The 19,593-nt window shown below is 47.1% G+C and overlaps 1 protein-coding gene and 1 pseudogene across 1 annotated transcript in view; both read left to right on the forward strand.

The window, feature by feature from the left end:
- The first annotated feature begins 252 nt into the window (after window positions 1-252).
- The window catches only part of LOC146822332 (uncharacterized), a 39,094-nt gene continuing 19,753 nt past the window's right edge, over window positions 253-19,593 (forward strand). Inside the window, exon 1 of the mRNA XM_085613418.1 lies at window positions 253-387. The gene's annotated coding sequence lies outside the window, so the exon portion shown is untranslated. The remainder of the gene's footprint in view (window positions 388-19,593) is intronic.
- LOC146822333 (alpha-1D adrenergic receptor pseudogene) lies at window positions 13,253-14,166 on the forward strand (annotated as a pseudogene).

Here is a 19,593-nt window from a genome sequence, read left to right on the forward strand (position 1 = left end):
AATGACCCGGGCTCACTCACGCCTGTCAATCAGAGTGTGAGGGGGGCTGGGGGCGTGTTAGAAGATCTGCCTTAATGTATACATTGTATCTATAATGACATCTAAACGCCTATACCTGGATTCTGTGCTTTTTAAGAAAAGAAGCATGTTTGTAGGCTCCGCCCCTTATCTCTCCGTCCTGCAATCTCTCATCATCGGTTCCGGTGGAGGTGATTGGAGGGGGCTCTGGGGCGCCCCCGGCTGACCACCCCCACTGGATGAAGCGCCGCTGACGTCACTGGTAATGGCGGGGCGACTCCAACAGCCCTGGATGCCAGACGCAGACAGTTCACTTATTTTCATCCCGAAGTGCTGCGTGAAGTGCGCGCGCCGTGTGATCTCCTGCAGGTGAGTTGCCAGTGTGGGAAAATAAATGGAGCCGGGGAAGGTACTGAGTGAGGGGTTCTGTTCCCTCCTTCTGTTTGCGGTGCAATTGTGGGAGTGCCTGAGCTGCCGACTCTGGAAGTGGGAAACCAGGTCCAGTCTCGGCGCCTGTTCCACATCCTGTGATTCTGGGCAAATCACTTACCCTCCCCGTGCCTGTCACAAAACAAGCATTTACAATGCAATCGGTCTCGCCTTTGGGACCATATAAGTATTAAAGATAACAGCCATCTGTATCTCTTAGAAAGAAAGCAAGCACACTTCAGTGCGTAGAAACAGTTCTGGAAAGCTCTGCAGCACGGTGCGGGAGCAGACACCAATGCTGCCCTCTGCAGCATGGTGCAGGAGCAGACACCAATGCTGCCATCTGCAGCACGGTGCAGGAGCAGACACCAATGCTGCCCTCTGCAGCACAGTGCAGGAGCAGACACCAATGCTGCCCTCTGCAGCACGGTGGGGGAGCAGACACCAATGCTGCCCTCTGCAGCACGGTGCGGGAGCAGACACCAATGCTGCCCTCTGCAGCACGGTGCAGGAGCAGACACCAATGCTGCCCTCTGCAGCACGGTGCGGGAGCAGACACCAATGCTACCCTCTGCAGCACGGTGCAGGAGCAGACACCAATGCTGCCCTCTGCAGCACGGTGCGGTAGCTGACACCAATGCTGCCCTCTGCAGCACGGTGCAGGAGTAGACACCAATGCAGCCCTCTGCAGCACGGTGCGGGAGCAGACACCAATGCTGCCCTCTGCAGCACGGTGCGGGAGCTGACACCAATGCTGCCCTCTGCAGCACGGTGCAGGAGCAGACACCAACGCTGCCCTCTGCAGCATGGTGCGGGAGCAGACACCAATGCTGCCCTCTGCATCACGGTGCGGGAGCAGACACCAATGCTGCCCTCTGCATCACGGTGCGGGAGCAGACACCAATGCTGCCCTCTGCATCACGGTGCGGGAGCAGACACCAATGCTGCCCTCTGCATCACGGTGCGGGAGCAGACACCAATGCTGCCCTCTGCATCACGGTGCTGGAGCAGACACCAATGCTGCCCTCTGCAGCACGGTGCGGGAGCAGACACCAATGCTGCCCTCTGCAGCACGGTGCGGGAGCAGACACCAATGCTGCTCTCTGCAGCACGGTGCGGGAGCAGACACCAATGCTGCTCTCTGCAGCACGGTGCGGGAGCAGACACCAATGCTGCCCTCTGCAGCACGGTGCGGAAGCAGACACCAATGCTGCCCTCTGCAGCACGGTGCGGGAGCAGACACCAATGCTGCCCTCTGCAGCACGGTGCAGGAGCAGACACCAATGCTGCCCTCTGCAGCACGGTGCGGGAGCAGACACCAATGCTGCCCTCTGCAGCACGGTGCGGGAGCAGACACCAATGCTGCCCTCTGCAGCACGGTGCAGGAGCAGACACCAATGCTGCCCTCACCAATGCTGCCCTCTGCAGCACGGTGCAGGAGCAGACACCAATGCTGCCCTCTGCAGCACGGGGCGGGAGCAGACACCAATGCTGCCCTCTGCAGCACGGTGCGGGAGCAGACACCAATGTTGCCCTCTGCAGCACGGTGCGGGAGCAGACACCAATGCTGCCCTCTGCAGCACAGTGCAGGAGCAGACACCAATGCTGCCCTCTGCAGCACGGTGCGGGAGCAGACACCAATGCTGCCCTCTGCAGCACGGTGCAGGAGCAGACACCAATGCTGCCCTCTGCAGCACGGTGCGGGAGCAGACACCAATGCTGCCCTCTGCAGCACGGTGCGGGAGCAGACACCAATGCTGCCCTCTGCAACACGGTGCGGGAGCAGACACCAATGCTGCCCTCTGCAGCACGGTGCGGGAGCAGACACCAATGCTGCCCTCTACAGCACGGTGCAAGAGCAGACACCAATGCTGCCCTCTGCAGCACGGTGCGGGAGCAGACACCAATGCTGCCCTCTGCAACACGGTGCGGGAGCAGACACCAATGCTGCCCTCTGCAGCACGGTGCAGGAGCAGACACCAATGCTGCCCTCTGCAGCACGGTGCGGGAGCAGACACCAATGCTGCCCTCTGCAGCACGGTGCGGGAGCAGACACCAATGCTGCCCTCTGCAGCACGGTGCGGGAGCAGACACCAATGCTGCCCTCTGCAGTGGCAGACGTCTTAGCCTCTTTAAAGCTGCTGTGAGAGGGAGACGTACAAGCAGATGCCACTTATTACAAATGTCTGCTTTAGCGTCATTGCTTGAAGTGTTGGCTGCAGCTGGACGGCTGATGGGCTCGTTTGCAAAATGACATGCGACTGAACGAAGCTCTGCACATTGCAGTCTTCTTACCCGCCACTCTGGTCTCAGCATCAGATGTGGCTATTACAAAACAAGCATTGGCATAGCCAATAGGTCTCGCTTTTGGGACCTTATTTAGTTATGCAGCACAATATCCTTGGTGCAACAACATTAACTGTTGCATGGCTAAACACTTATAAGGTCCCAAAGGCGAGACCTATTGGCTATACCAATGCTTGTTTCCACTTAACCGCTGTCCTTTGCCCACACTCTGTGAAATGTTGAATTAGGTGTTGTTGCCTGCGCACGCCTGTCCAAGACATAATGACAACGGGTTTGCGATGCAGGACAGGTGTGTGACACCTTGTGAAAATCGCAGAAAAGAGGGGCCGACCAAAAGACTTGCGGCGACTGCCACAACTCAAGTCGTGAAACTCTGTCCTAGTAAGAAGCTAATTGTACATGCCTTTGAGTTAATGCCACGGACCATCACACCCCAAACAGGACATTGGTCACAGAAACACTTTAACAATGTTGCTTTTTTATGCACTTAACTCTCACTTTGTATGGTAACTAATGACCCCCACAAATCGAGACAGAAGTGTGCCAAAAGGTTGCATTTTTAAAGTGCTCTGTGGTAACACAGCAAAAAATAAAATGAGGTTCTCCCTGTGGCTGATGCTCTAATCTCATCTCCCAAGAATTAAGGACAAGGCATTAAACGTTGATGTCAGAGAAACCCAACTAGTGGCTGAATTTCAGTGTGAAACTGCAATTGTTTAATCCCGGCTTCCCTGCTAGACCAAATTGTGTGATCGTAGTCAAAGACTTCATTTCACCAGCCTCCTTTTTTGTCAATTATCCTACATGAGAGCACTTTCCAATATGTGAGGTTGGGATGCCCCCTTACAAAAAACATTTGTGTGTTTGGTTTAGTAGCTGATAATGTTGCTCCATCTATAATAAGAATCTATGCAACATACACAGTACCCAAGACTAGTCGCTTAGCATAAGAGCATTGTCATCACCCCGGGGGCAGGTATGTTCCTAAGTGCACGTTTAACAAGCATTGGCATAGCCAATAGGTCTCGCCTTTGGGGCCTTATAAGTGTTTAGTTATCCAGCACAATATCCTTGGTGCGACATCAACTGTTGCATGGCTAATCACTTATAAGGTCCCAAAGGCGAGACCTATTGGCTATGCCAATGCTTGTTATTGTAGCAGGTACACCTCGATTGCGAGGTTCTGTACAATATCATGCTTAGGGTCCATCTGAAAGAGGATTCAGATACCTTAGAAGGTGCCATGTGGGCCTGGAAGTAGGAAAATGTAGTTGGCGCAGAGCACCAAACAGCTCGTTTTCACATATTTACACCTTTACATTGCACACAAACCTAAAAACAAGTCTATATAATGCAGCCTTCCCGCCCCCTCCCCACCCTCATTCCCCCTCTCCTCAAGAAGGACAGGGCCTCTCGGTGATCATCCTGTCAGATACACTCCGACCTCATCCAAAAGAAGTAACTATACATTAACCGAAAATTGCCCCGTTCCCTACAGTTAGTGCTAGAAAGCGGCAAAACGTCAAAAGACAGCGCTTTACAAAAACTTAAATAAAAATGTGTTAATATAGGGTGTTACTCACATTCAGGTTAAGCAAAAACTAACTTGGGCATAAACCTAGGTATTCGATTTGCATAACCAATAAATTAGTACATCAGAAAAAACAAATATAGAATGCATTTTCCACTGTTGAAACCGTCTCTTATTTTGCAGTTGTATTCAAATATTTAAGTGCACGATCAAACAAGTTTCCTGCAGCACTATTATTCTTAAGGTAGCTGTGACACCCAGTGGATAGAAGGGGTCGTTGCAAGCCTATTTATTTGAGCAGAGCATGAATTTATCGAAACAAAAATTATTTCAGGATAATGGCGACATTGTATCTTAATCGAATCAGTAGTATTTTGCCTGTGAAACGTTTAAGGAGCCACTTTTGTTTCTATGTCGTTAGTGCACTTCGATGGAGCAGAAAGTAAAAAAAGCTGTCCGAAGAACTCAGTTGCCAGAGGCAAAATGCAGAAAGTGCACAATGCTCCATGGAACAACAAGGAGGCACGTCTGGCTTAATGAGCCATGACGAGAGAGGAAAGCCAGATGGCGCCTGTGCGCGTAACCGCAAGCTTTAGGCCACAAGCTAAAGCGTGTGGTCGGATTTTTAAAGCCCACTTACTAAAAGTCTTGCCAGTTCAGCGCATGCCCTGGCTCAGGCGAGACCTAAAAACTCCTACTTTAAATAAATGCAGGGATATAATCTGTTGTAATAAGGTAAAACCATTGCATGTTTTAAAGAAATACACTTTTTTTAATTTTAAAAGACATTACCATGTTCTAAAATTATGTTTGTTGCATGATTAGCATGGCAATTATTCTCAAGAATCGGCTTCTGCATGGGCTCTTGGAGCCAGATCTGGCTCTCAACTCTCTGTTAATGTATTGGCTGGCCCTCCTCTAGTTATTTGATGTGCAGCCGCAATGTTGAGGGTTGTTACAAAAAACTGTATTTAAGAATATTCGAAGGCGATGACAGACCTTTGGTCGATCAATGTGCACAAAAAGTTCTCTGACTGTATTAAAGATAAACAATTGCTCTTATCAGCTAATAGAAATCGTTGAAAAATTACGAATAAACGGTACTATGTCACTCGTTCAACAAGTATGACAGTAGGATACCCCAAATTTCAACACTTTTGTTTAAAGTACAAACTGAATAAAAAGCAAACCTGCAACAATAAAGCTGTTGTATGGAGCATAAAGGTTAACGAGATGTGGAAAATGGAAGCCGTGTATTTGGGAAGGTAGGAACGGTTTCAATCGCGCCCTTTTCCCATGGCCTGTTTTACTAGGACAGAATGTATTTTATAGCGCTGGTCTCTTTCCTGACAAGTCGTACATGCTGGACGCGTTTGTGAAAGACAACCCCACCATTAACCCTGGCAGAAACCTTTGCAAAACATTCATGCGTCTGGCAGTGTTTTTTAGGTTTTATTTATTTATTGTTCAGTTAATTAAAACCATAACAATATTATAACCACTATTTAAAAAAAGAGCAAATTGCGTAAAAATTAAATTTCTCTAAAAACATCTTAAACATTTATGTAATTATCAATATACTTCATGTTTCATCATTGCTCAGATTTAGCTTTCAGTTCTTGTTCATGAATACGTAAAAATGTAATCAGTTTACAGTTCATTTGGGGGTCGGCGGAATCCAGTCCTCTTAGGATAGCTGTTTGCATGACTTTATGCCTCTGTCCAGGAATGCTCGCCGTAATATTGTGGTTCGTGCTAGTTGCAGTATCTTACAGTGGCATACAAGATGAATCAAATCTTCCTTTGTATAGCCACAGTGCTGACAATTTTTGTTTTCTCTATATATCCAATGAGGGGCATCCACAAGAGTAGGGAACTGTCCAAACCTTAATGTTATTAATTTTCTTTTTACATAAATAGAGAAAGTGGAGTCCAAATAGGCCGCTTGTTTCAGTGTTTTATAAGTGTTGATCACTGTCCATGAATGAATTCTTGTAGAAAAAATGTCTTTATCAACCAGCAGAGAGTGGAACTTTGCAGCCTTATTTAGTGTTAATTTGAATGTTTGGGAAGGCATTTGTTTATTCCAAAACTCATTCGTGCAGGTAACCTTTAACGCATGTTCCAAAAATTTGTAGGCTGACGAGTGTTTATACTGTTCCATTTCCTGCCATAAGGATTCGTTAAGACTATTTTCCTCTACGTTTTCTTTTATTTGGTACCATACTTTTATGTATGTGTAGAGTCTGCCCAGTGTTTCGTTCATTAGCCCGAACTCCAGGTGCATCTGTGCTGGAGATGCAGTCTTCGGGAGCTGAAGAACCTTTTTTGTAAATACTCGTCATTAGATTGTTTAGGGTATCTGAATCCTTCCCGTGCATTGCAGCACTGGCGTATGATAGTGTTGGCAGTGCTTTAGCTGAAATTGTTGTTAATAATGGTTTCAAAGACGGTCCCTCCAGTTTCTTTGCAAGTGTTTTCAGGGCAAATGTTAGTGCCCCTGCTCGCCGCCTCATATATTTTTTCTGGTCTCCAAATGATGATAATTTATCATCGATATAAAATCCCAAATATTTGTAGCATGATACTTTCTCCTGTAGATTATCTTTTAACCTAATGTTACAAATTGAGGCCGTTCGATTTATAATAAGCATAGATTTGGTTTTTGAAACATTTAGTTCCAGATTATTTACCGACAGAAATTCAGAAAGTTCATTTAGTAGTCTTGTCAGGCCTACGTGTGTCAAGCTTAAAAGAACGATATCATCTGCGTAGGGGAGATGCGACAATTGTACTTTTCCCAACTTCGGTGAGTGTGAATTAATTCCGTCTAGCTTTCTCGAAAGGTCTGAGATGAATAAATTATATAGGTCCGGAGCCAGTTCGCACCCCTGCTTCAGTCCCGTGTTGGTATACACTTTTCTGGATATTCTAGCTCCATTTGCAAGCTTCACGCGTACCCAGGTATCTGTATAAAACAGCAGTAGACCCTTCAATATTCTGTCTGGTATACCCCAGGATTTTAATTTAGACCACATGAGTTTCCGGTCTACACTGTCAAATGCAGCTTTTAGGTCGATGTAACATGGGTAAAGATCCTGTTTTCTGCTTTTGCATCTTTCAGCAATAATTGAAATGGACAGAATGTTTGTGATAGTTCCGATGCCCTTCCTAAATCCGGTTTGATTTTTTTGGTTTTAGATTACATTCTCTTGACCCGTCAGCTAGGTCTTTAAGAATTAGTGAGGCAAAATATTTGGCTTCATCATCCTGTAAGGCGATTAGCCTATAATTGTTTGGACTGGATCTGTCACCTCCTTTGTAAATAGGAGTAATGATTTATCCCTGCCAAGTTTCAGGGATTTGATTGTTAAGTTCAACGTCAATATAGAGTTTCCCTAGGATCGAGCTCCAGTACTCCGAGTCATATTTAAAAGTAGCCTGGGAAATGCCGTTCGGGCCAGGTGCGCCGTCACTTTTGTCTTTCTTTATTAGGTTTGTTATTTCTTCTGTTGTGTACATCGATTGATTGGGTTGTGATTTCAGTTCATTCTCGATAGTCCGCTTCACAGTCGGCAATTGGCATTTGTCTATGCCATGGAGTTGTTGTTCTTTAAATTTATCCCTGAGGAAGCTACCCCATTCCTGCTCTAGTATGTACGATGTTAAGGCGTTTCGAGGTCTCAACAGGTTGTTTAATGTCTGCCAAAATTTGTTGAGATTTGAATGTCTTACATTGTAGATTAGTTTAGACCAGAAACTCTCTGCTTCCAGTTTTTTAAATTCCCCTATTCTTTTTTTGAGTTGTGTTCTCAGTTGTTGAAATGTTTTCCAGCATAACCCCTTGGATTTATCCAGTCGCAGTTTCCTTTGCGCTTTTCTTAGTTCTTTCTTTAGCATTTGCAGATCTTTCAGTAGATTTTTTGTCTGTTCATATCTTTTAACCCTGATTTCTGAGACTTTCATTGTTTCTGCTAATTTATTTAAAAATTGCGACCAAGCTTGTATTCTATTAATGAGTTCTGTTGTTTGTTCTGCCAAGAGATTATTTATTGTTAAAAACAAATCTATTGTGTTTGTATGTGTCCATTTCAAACGTTTTAAATTAATTGAGGTAATTTCACCTTCTGGGGCGTTTGTAAGTTGATATCTTGGTGTGTTTAGGTTAAAGATGACGTGCTGTATTGAGTGATCACTCAAGGTGGTAAACTCTATGTAAAAGTGAGCTAATGTTGGTAACAAAGGGAAGGGTTATAAGTGTGAAATCTATCGTTGAATGAGCCCTTGGACCGTAATACGTCTTTTCCGGAGGGCGATCTTCGTAGTTTCTGCTGTTAAGGACCCGCATACCTTGGAATTCAATATCTGTAACTAGTTGCTGACCAATGCGGTTCATACGATAAATCCCTGTGCGATGTTGCTGTGGTACACACCAAAATGAGTTATCTAGTGTTAAGATTTCATCTTCGTCCGGCGTGAATATCAAATTTGAGTTGAAATCTCCTGTTACTATTAAATTCCAGGTCGGCTCACTACAACGTAGTCTTGATATTGTTTTAATTAAAAGGGCATTTTTCTCCTTTTTTATTTGAGCCTTCGGTTGTGTGTAGTAATTGATTACTATATCGTTTTGCCTGTACTTGAATGTTGATCTGAGAAATTTACAATTTGTATACTGGAATCCGGAGATTTCAACTGTTCCGTTGCTATTTTTAAAGCTGTTAATACATATACAATCAATCCTCCTATTGCCCTGCAATAAATCTTGCATTTTTCCGCAGCTGCTCTATAGTGGGTGTAACCCGCTATCGGAATTTCTTCATGTGACCAAGTTTCCTGTAGGGCTAGAATATCACAATCTGCCCACTCCTTAAGTGGGAGGCCTTCATCAAGCAATCGCCTGGCTCCTGCTATTTTCAAAGATACCATGTGTATTGCATTTGTTTCAGAGGTGGTAGCCATAGCTCTCTTATGTCAGACACTTTGGTTGTTCAATATACTGGTCAGCCAGTTCCATTGATCTTGATTTTGTTCATTCTCCCCATCTGTTCCTTTTACTGATCCGTAAACATAGTGATCCACCCACAAGTAAATGTGTATGTAAGAATCTCCCAAAAATAAGTATATTTCCCCACAGTGGTGGAGAGTACACACTAGTTGTTTAAAATAACCCTCACACACCAAAAGGGCCCTTGGTGTCATGCTTCATCATAGGGGTCTTCCCGCCCCTCTACAGGACGGGGCGTGCTATGACCTACGTTTGCGTGGGAGCACTGTTGTTATGAGACAACTATGTGTTCTGTAGGGGTGTGAGAGGAAGGGTCTGGGGTGAATGGAAAAGTGAGATAAACTGATGCATCCGGGGTCTGGGCTTTATCACTCCTGCCCTTTACATTATGTAGAATTGAATATACCTGTGCAGGAGGTGTCTTATGATTTATTATCCTTTTCGTGTCCTGCTGTTCAATTTCTATCAGTGGGCATGGATAACGCGGTTTTATTGGTTCTTTTAATGGAATGCCCCAGGCGGAAAATTGATCAGAGCTGCTTAGTATTAGCTGTGCTAACTCCGGTGTCTGCCATGTTGTTAATGTTCGTTCTTTTGTTGTGTTGCTTTCTCCTGGTAGAAATTGGACTGCTGCAAGATCTGATGATTTTATGTGTTTTAGTTCCTGAATTTCAGCCATGAGTTTCGAGATATTGCCTCTATTTAAAATATCACAATTTCCCTGCGTTTCATATTCCGGGGACCATATTAGCTGGTGATCTACCTGGGCACTGGTTGTCTTTCCTATTCTAATATCTTTGTCCTCCATTCTCTTAATCTGAGTTTTGACTTGGTTGGGATAGCAGATACTTAGTTGACCGTTACAGGGACATTGCTGCTTGGTTTGTTTAAGATTTTGAGGTGATGCTAGAGTACATTGGGTGCCCTCTTCTTTTACTAGATGACGAGTTAAGGAAGTTGTATTTACTTTCTCTGCATATGTAATTGTCCTTACAACAGATTTCCAATCATTGGTGTCAGTAGGTTTACTGGTTATTACTGGATCCGCCCTCTGTTATTGAGTGCTTGACAGAGTAGCTTGCTTTATTGTAACTCCCCGTTTTGACGTGTTTAAATTATCCTCTTGATCGTCTTACCCGATTTCTCCTTCGTTTTATTTTCGTTTTTTTATAGCCAGGTCGATAAAGACAGATCATGTTTTCCAGGCTTATTACTATTAGCTGCAATGTTTAGTTCATTATGTGATCTAGCTGTCTTCGTGCTTTACTTTTACAACTATGTGATGTTCGACTGACTTAGTTTTATTGTGGGCATTTGGGTGATTCTTGCGAGCAATCCTCGGTTTCCCTTGTGATTGTCTTATTGATATAATTTCTGGGGGCTTCCACTCTTTCTTTAATTGTGTCTGTACTTTCTTTATTGAGAGCGTTTGCATTTCTTGTAGCAATATCCTGTGTTGGTTCAGGATGGTGTTCCTTCTGGTGTTCATCTGCTGTTGATGTGACAAAGATGGATTATACTTTTTTAACTTCATGGGGTTTAAGTTCATTTGCCATGTTTCTTGCCTTTCTTTCCTTCTTTTTTTGCCTTCTAGATTGTGGCCTCAGTTTTTCTGGTTGCTCAGTAATGACGCTCTGATTAGTTTGTATCACTTCCTCCGTCTCAGTAATAGGAACTTGCAGTTCTCTCTTTCGCTCTTGGTTTATTCTTGCGGGGGCCTGTGCATTATTTTGAATTATATTTTCCTCTATTTTTGATATATTCACGGGCTCTAAGTTCACGGACGGTAAAACCAAGCGCTTGTTTAAACAAAGATTATTGTTGGTAAGAAACCTAATTTATCTAATATAGGTCCACATGTGCAACTTGATTCCTGTGGTGAGTAAACTGATGTACTCTTTTTATTAACTTTGTTAAATCTTCAAGTTTTGTATTTATTCCAGCTATGTATGATGCAATGATGTTCATTAGGTCTATCTGTATATCTAGTTTGTCCAACTGCATTATCAGCATTGCTGTCGACATTTACAGTGCCTGCAGTATTGATGGAATTCATTCTGTTTGCCCATTTTTAGGTCTCGCCTGACCCAGCGCATGCGCTGGTCTGGTGAGACTTATTGAGAGGGCTACAAAAAGTGCTACCAGGCCAGCCTAGAGCTATAGTGCATGCGCTTTACCGCGATTACTTTCACTTTTGCGGTCGCACTGCCGCTTTGCATAGCCAATAGGTCTCGCTTTTGGGACCTTATAAGTATTTTGTTATGCAACTGTTGCATGGCTAAACACTTATAAGGTCCCAAAGGCGAGACCTATTGGCTATGCCAATGCTTGTTATTGTTTTCGATGTCACATGCGCAGCTCGCTCGGCGAAATTTATTGTCGATGAGGAGTTTCAGAAGGGGACTCCAAGCCCCGCCCCTCATTTCTATTGGGTCGCTTCAGCGTTTATGGCAAACGCTGGCTTCCCATTGGAAAGGAGGGTTTTTCGTTGCCTCCCTTTGGCGTTTTTGCCCGGCCCATCAGGACTGGATCGCCTGCATTACGGCTGTCGTGACGAAGTTTCTTATTGGAAGCTTCGTCATGCTGCCTTGCACGCTCCAGTCCGGCTCTCTAATTGGGCCAGACAAAAAAGGAGACATGGCGCTGCGTGTTTATTTTTGCATCTCGCTTTCACTTTAAAGTGAAAGCGCGATGCAAAAATAAACAGCGGGAATGACGAGCGCTTGGTTTTCTTGTTATCCTTAGTTTACATGCACCGAGACCGTGTGCCACCCCGCAGCGTTTCTGCTGGATGTTAACGCCCCTGGATAGTTTTGCATTATTGAGAAATGCATGCAAGTGTCTTCAGGGATCCTCGCTGTCTGTGTACGGAGTAAATTAAGTCTGAACGGGCCTGTCATCCCGCAGACGGGTGAGTTTTTACTTCCATGGGGCAGCCTCAAAGGGCTTCAGCGACCCCCGGATAATTGATGCCAGATGCAACAAGGGTCAAAGTTCACATCAGGACCCGGGCAGGGATTAAGGTGGCTCTGTTTGGAGATTCGCAGTGCCGTGGGATCGATTTTTCTAATCTGCATCACTTGTTTTATTGAAACAGTCTGATCTTTTTTACAAGACAGACCATAAATTATGCAAAACACGTGTTGCATCCTGTAACATGCATCATTACGAGGGTTGTTCATTCTTTAAAGAGCTGCTCTTTTTCGAGGCCTGTGTGTTATAAAAACTTTCAGCAGGTGAGCGCCTTCAGCAGAGGAAGTCTGCGCCGGATGCTACGTGGAACTTCTAAGTACCAACACGGTCTAAAATTAGTATCTTCCGCTTAAGATGTAAAGAGCGAAAAGTTGATCTTCTCCGCCCTCTAGCGGCTGTGGCAGATACTTCACCCACTCTGCACCTCAAGCACTAAGTGGCAGCGAGAGGAGAAGGGAGGACTTTGGGGAGGGAGGTGGGTTGGAGTTGAGGAGACAGCTTCCCTTCTGTGTTTTTGGACCATCTTTTGCTGGCAGACACTAGGGAGAAGGAATCAAGGGAGGGGCAGAGGGCACAGAGCAATGAAGAGCCGCTGCTGTGAGGTGCACTTGCTGCCATGTGCTAGCTCGGGGAGGGAGGGCCTGGCACAGCTAGTGTTGGGCTGTTTGCGCTTCGAGTGATGCTCACACAGAGAAAGGATTCTCCCTCTGCCGGGCGATGCCACCAGTTGAAAGCAGGTAATCCCAAAGTCTCAGGAGGACATGGCGAGTCACCCAGGGGGTTACTGCAGTTTGTCAACTAACTGGTCGAGTAGCAGCTCTGTGATGGATGCGCAATGAAGCCGTCTTCTGTGCGCACTTTTGCGTCTACCGATCCGCGGACCTCGATACCCAACTTCTGCTAGCGGGGAGGGGGCAGGGCAGCAAGGATGCCTGCCACCCAACCGAACATTCGCCTGGAACCGAATTTCTCCTGACCATGTTAAAATGGCTTTTGCCGATTTTGGGAATGCCAGCGTGAATGGGAGCTGCATGGTGCCCGACCAATCCTCCCAGGCCGGAAATGCCTCGGAGAACAACGGCGCCCTCGGGTCCCTGCTGCCCCTGGACCCGCAGGCCATCGGGGTGGGCATCTTCCTGGCCGTCTTCATCCTCTTCGCCATTGTGGGCAACATTCTGGTCATCAACCGGCACCTGCAGACGGTCACCAACTACTTCATCATCAACCTGGCCATGGCCGACCTGCCGCTCAGCACCACGGTGCTGCCCTTCTCGGTCACCCTGGAGGTGCTGGGCTTCTGGGCCTTCGGGCACATCTTCTGCAACGTCTGGGTGGCGGTGGACGTCATGTGCTGCACGGCGTCCATCATCTCCATAGATGGGTACATCGGGGTCAAGTACTCGCTCAAGTACTCGGCCATAATGACGGAGCTGATGGAGTGCAAGGCCGTGGTGATCCTCGTTCTCCTCTGGCTCTCTTCCATGGTTATCTCTCCATCGGGCCCCTGCTGGGCTGAAAGGAGCCCCCTCTGCCGGATGAGAGCATGTGCAGAATCACCGAGGAGCCTGGCTATGTCCTCTTCTCGTCGCTCTGCTCCTTCTACCTGCCGCTCCTTGTGATCTTGGTCATGTACTTCCAGATCTACGTGGTGGGCCGCCGGACCACGCGCAGCCTGGAGGCGGGCGTCAAGAAGGAGCGCAGCAAGTTCATGGAGGTGGTGCTGCGCATCCACTGCTGCAGCGTGCTGAAGGAGTCACTGTCCCGTGCCAAGGCCAGCCACACCTTCCGCAGCTCGCTCTCCGTTCGCCTGCTCAAGTTCCCCCGCGGGAAGAAGGCGGCCAAGACGCTGGCCATCCTCTGCTGATTTCCCTTCTTCTTCGTGCTGCTGCTAGGTAGGTGATACCTGCTGCCCTGCGCGGCTGGGAGGAGCGCAAGGCGCGCGCGTGCAGCTGCCACCTGTGGACGCTCTCTTTATCCACCTTCCACAAAGTGACGGGACTTTAACATACAGGTGCAAATTACACAGGCGATGCATTAAACCATTCCAAATCACATTAAAAACACAAGGCGGTTTCAGTGGTTTACGGTTTTAAATTCTATCTGTGGCAAACATCAATGAGTGTGGTGTGCGTCCATTGAACCCTACAAACGGGCATCACTGTGCCATTTTCAATCGCGCCAGCCTCCCTTTCAGCAAAATGGGTCAAACATCCCCAATTAATTTTGACAAGTGAAACACCGAATTGGCACCGTGTAACATCTATAGGCTGTCTCTTTCACATGTGTATTAATGTAGATACTATTTTAATGTCCTTGTGCGAGCTGAAGAGCTCTTTGTACAACTCTTCATCTGTCTGTCCGTCTCTTCATCTGTCCATCCATTCATCTGTTTGTCTGATCCCCTATCCATCTTTCGTGTCCCTCTCTCTCTGCAGCTATCCTTCCATCTAATTTCTAGTTATTTGTTTGGTGATCAACCTGTCTTAATTCGTCACTCAATCTGTTCAACCACTCACTCGTCCTTTTATGTCCCTCTGTCGTCCAGTTGTGTCATTTCATCTATATATCCGCCTTTAGGTCAGCCAGTTGCATGTCCGTTTCGTCCGAACATCTCCCTGCCAGCCTCACTGCGCTCAGTCAGCCTGGCTGGAGTAATCAATTATCCGTGTGTGCACGTGCGCATCAGTGCTTCAACATGTTCGTGTTTTGTTTCATCGTGTGTCCATCTGGATTAGCGTGCAATAATTGCTATCAATATCGCGATTGAATTCATAGCGCTTGCCACTCCAGACAAGGCATTGAAGCACTTAACGCCGGGCAGCACGCTGCTCCCGAACCCAAGGGTAGTGGTGAACCCAGTGGGGATTGAAGAGGGCCTCCTTGACAACTTTTCTTTTGTTCTTTACACGATTTTACCTGTTGCAAAGGCTTGTTTTACCGTAGCTACCTACATACGTTCCAAAGGAAAACTTCTGAACAGCTAGTAAACAAGCATTAAAAATGCAATAGGTCTTGTCTTTAATTAAGTTAAAGCCATTTGCGTTGCTATACAATACTGTTAGCAAAGCAAATGGCTTTAACTTAATCAAAGGCGAGACCTATTGCAATTTCAATGCTTGTTTCAGGTATTTCTCCAGGTATTACCGCTGGGATTGGTTGAGCTTTGGTTCCGTGGTCATAGATTTTGTCTTTTTCTTCCGCGTGGTTTGGACTTAGCGTCTGTTTGTTTCCTTCTTCCTGTCCCTGGCCCTCCCCGGTTTCCACATGTATGTCTTCCGTAGGTTTGCTTTCCCATGAGGCGATGAACTCCTCGCACTCGTTTCCGTCTACTTCTACTTTTGTCTCCTGTGTAGTTTCCACACGTATGCTCGCAGTTGAGTCCTCTAAGTTAGTTAGCGCTAATCCCTGATTTGACAAGAGATGTGCTAGTTCAGCTATGTTTGAGTGCAATTCATATTGGCTAACTTCTTGTCCTTGCTCAGCTGTGTGTGTGAAATAGTTACTTGTTCTAATCAGGGTGCCGGGTTTATGCGTTGTAACTGGGCTATAGTGTGTGCTTTCACCGTAGATTATACTTGAGGCTGGTGGTAGATCGCAATGTTGATGTTGACCAAACTGATGCAGTGATTAGGTCCACCTCACTGCTCTAGCACTTCTTGGCAACCATTTTCAATATTTATAAATCCTAAAGCACAAGGTCACTCCCTCCCCAGATTGGCCTAGCCGTACGTTTGCAAACAAGCTGTTTAGTTGTTGCCATAAGCGCCCAGTGGTTCCTGGAGCTGGGGGCTGGCTTCCGTCCTCTCTCTAGTAGAACTGGGTTAACACCACAACACCTGACATGGCCTTGTTAAAAGTAATGAGGAACGAGGGAGGTCGGACACCATGGCTCTCTTGGGCCCATCACGTGGATGTTCTACCTTTTCATTCCACTGCGCACTCTCTCTCCCCTTACGTGCGTTCTAATCCGTTAGAACGTCAGTGAGGACAGAAGTTAATGGCAGTTGAGAGCTGTGACAACACCTGCCCTGAGAGAGGCTTCCCGGCCGGTGCGGAGAGACAGAGAGGACACATTTCCCAGATCAGCTATCCTGTACAGCACACACCAAGAATCCATAGCAGCATCAAGAAAGGTCCCTTCCGGGGAAAACGAAAGACGGGCCTGGCTAAAGCATTGCTGCTCGGGAGAGGGGGCACACAGTCCTGGGTGCAAGAAAGCTCTGTTCCCTCTCTCCGTTCCTCTGCCGGGTTGAGGGGGCAGGGAGGCACCGTATCGACCATACAAACAAATCAATGGTAGGCTAGGGCCTGCCGTGACCTATGCGACTCGCTCCCTGGCATCGCAGCCCGGAGCTGAGTCAATGCTCACTGTGTGGGAGGAGAGGAAATGGGCTAGGTCCGTGCTGACATCACTGCTGCACAAGGGGTGAGGGGCTGCCCTTGTGCACTGCCAGGTAGATCTCACTGCAGTGTCCACACCAAGGCAGACGTCAGTGTATTGAATTCTATCGTATTGGAATTGAATTACTATACACCATACAGTACCAGATTTTAGCTACAAGCACTGGTCCGGGTTGATGTGTGTGGGAAATACAAAAGCGGGCTTAATTCGTTCCTTTCTGCTCCAGAAATGCTTTGAAGAGCGATTGCACGTATACACCAGCACCACGAACAGCTCCCACATTGCAGCCCGATCAATCTGCATAGATGCATGCCAGTCTGTGCTTCCTTTGCCTCAGCTGGTAAATGTGAGAAGCAAATTATGTCAAATTAATGAAAGATTTATGAGGAAGGACTGTAGCGATGTAGATGCGGAACTCTGTGTGTAACTTAAACAGGACATTGTTATGTTACATGTACCAAGCAGATTGTCAACCGACCCGCGCTCTGAAGATGTCACGCCGATAGACCACTATAAAAGAAAACAAGCGCAACCGCAAAGGAATGTCAGGAATGCAGCTGGCATCCGGCCGCGCTGCTGCTTGCTCCCGAGCTCCCTAGGCCAGGGGAGTTAACATTTGGAGAGAAGGCGGGACATGCAACTGCCTTTAGCCAATTGCGTGCTGTCTTTCTTAGAAAGACGCACGCAAAGGCCAATAGCGGGGGATGAAAAAAAAGCACAACCGTGTGTTCCCAGTTTAAAGTCCTTACTAGAAGCCTCACAGAGCAGCGCATGCACGTTGGCTCAGGCAAGACCTAAAAATGAATCTCGGCAAATCTAAGCATGCGTCTTAATGAAGAGTCCAACATTGTTTAATGTTTACTTGACCTGAGCTCAGATGAAATGCTTCGCTGTGCACAGAAACTATCCACACTAGACGGACGAAAACTCTACTTCTGACTTTTTAACCATCTCATTGAACTGCAGCGCAGGAGAGCCGCTTCCTGCAGTTGCAGGGTCGTACTTGGCTCACTGTTCAACCAGAAAGAGAAAGTATTGTATTGTATTGTATTGTAATTCCATTTATATAGCGCTTACTACCCCTGACGAAGCCTCAAAGCCCTTTGTCGGTGAATAGCAGACTACTACGGAACCCATAAAGGATTAGTGGTGAGTTAGTATGTTAGTCTCTTATTTGTATTGAAAAGGATAGTGGAGGGATAGAAGAGGGAAAGATTTAGACTTTTTTTCCTCTTTTTTTTGGTGGTCATAGCAGGAGGAGGAGGCTTGGGATGAGTAAACTGGATGTGGGGGGAAGAGTCAGAGGGAAGGGTTTAGAAAGACATCTTCCCCACACTTCACATCCAACTATTCAGCTGCCGCCTGCCAGGCAGCATTTATCCACCCATCTCTACAGCCCTGCAGTGGTGTAGCAAGAGCACCATGGGCTCCAATGCAAGCAAGGAGTTTGGTAGTGAAAGCTGGGCTCTGGTGCCAGTCCACCTGCTGCACTACTGGTAGCTACGTCACTGCCTTCCATGCACTGTGCCTCTCCAGTTCTCCAAAGGTGATGTATAGTGCTTCCCAAAGCTCTACTATATGTTAACGTCTCTAACAAAGCCCCCACCCATGAGTACTGTCCTGTCTTTGTATGTACAAAGCGCTTCGTACCCCTGACGGGGCTGTTAAGTGTTTTCAAAGGACCACAGGTAGCACACTCTCCCCTGGCTGTGCTTGGTTAGAAAGGCGAGGGTTTCTAGTCGGCTCTTTGTCATTGGGAAGTGTTTTTGTGTCATGCGTGACGTGCAGCAAGGAAGCGTGGGAGTCCCAGGCGTATCATATGTGGGAGTTGTTTTGCCGTCTTGCTGCCCCATGTGTGGTGCCAGTCAAGCAGTTGTGGTTAGGAGTGAAGCAGTACAGCCTTGGGTCAGACACAGCTGCGCATGTGTAAATCAATAAGTCCAAACTCACTGGGTGCGCCTGAGCCCGGTTGCCGCTCAGCCGATCCCTGCCTACCTTCTTCCTGAAGCCTTCAGCTCGCACTGCAGCAATGACCTGTTGTTCCGGATTACTGCAAAACGAGAAAGATGGAAAAACGGACGCAGTAGGACCGACCGTAACGAGAACACTCTATTTGTAATAAAGCCTTTTGATGATTGACAAACACTTTTTATTGCCACAGCCTATTGGGCAGATTTATAGTGTCTCGAGGCCTTTATGGAAGGCATCACATGACCAGGTCCAAGACATAATTCTGGTGTCTCAAAGCCTTGTAGGTACACGTCAGGTGACAAGGTCTGAGGAAGAATCGCGGTGTCTCGAAGCCTTTATGGAACACGTTGTGTGACTCTGTCTGAGGCAGTGCTAACGTGGCGGGAGGGACAGGAGCCCCAGCCACAAGAGGCCAGGTGAGTGAGATGAAACTGAGTGCAGGTGGGGGAGCGAGATGAGTAACCCACCAAACTGCCTTTTCTCCAATTACGCGTTGCTCGGCAAAGCGGGTCTTTCAAATGCACTGCTTGCGACCACATTCATTTGCGGGGCTGGTGCGGGGAACTGCTATAGCGAGCTGTATGCTGGCCACTCGGGAACCATCTGGAGGCTCGAGGTTGTGCGCAAAATGCCAGGAAAGGCTGCAGATTGGTTTCTTGGGAGCGAGTTGAAGCAGCAATGGGGCGGGTGGGGGAGGGAGATAAAGCCGGGTGTTTTAGAAGTTGCGATACGAGTGCTGCGCTCCACGGAAACCGGTCTGAGTATAGGCTGCAAATAAAACCAGGAGGAGTAGGAGGGGGTGCAATGACTCAAATGCTCGCCAGCACTCCATGGAAACCTGTCGGAGTGCAGGCTGCATATAAAAAAGAAAACTCACGACCTGCAATAGCCAGATGGGAGGAGGGAAGAGAAACCATCACGTGCTGTACTGTGTGATGGCCAACCAAAATGCTG

This window comes from Triturus cristatus, chromosome 6 (assembly GCF_964204655.1).
Source record: "Triturus cristatus chromosome 6, aTriCri1.1, whole genome shotgun sequence".
NCBI lineage: Eukaryota > Metazoa > Chordata > Amphibia > Caudata > Salamandridae > Triturus > Triturus cristatus.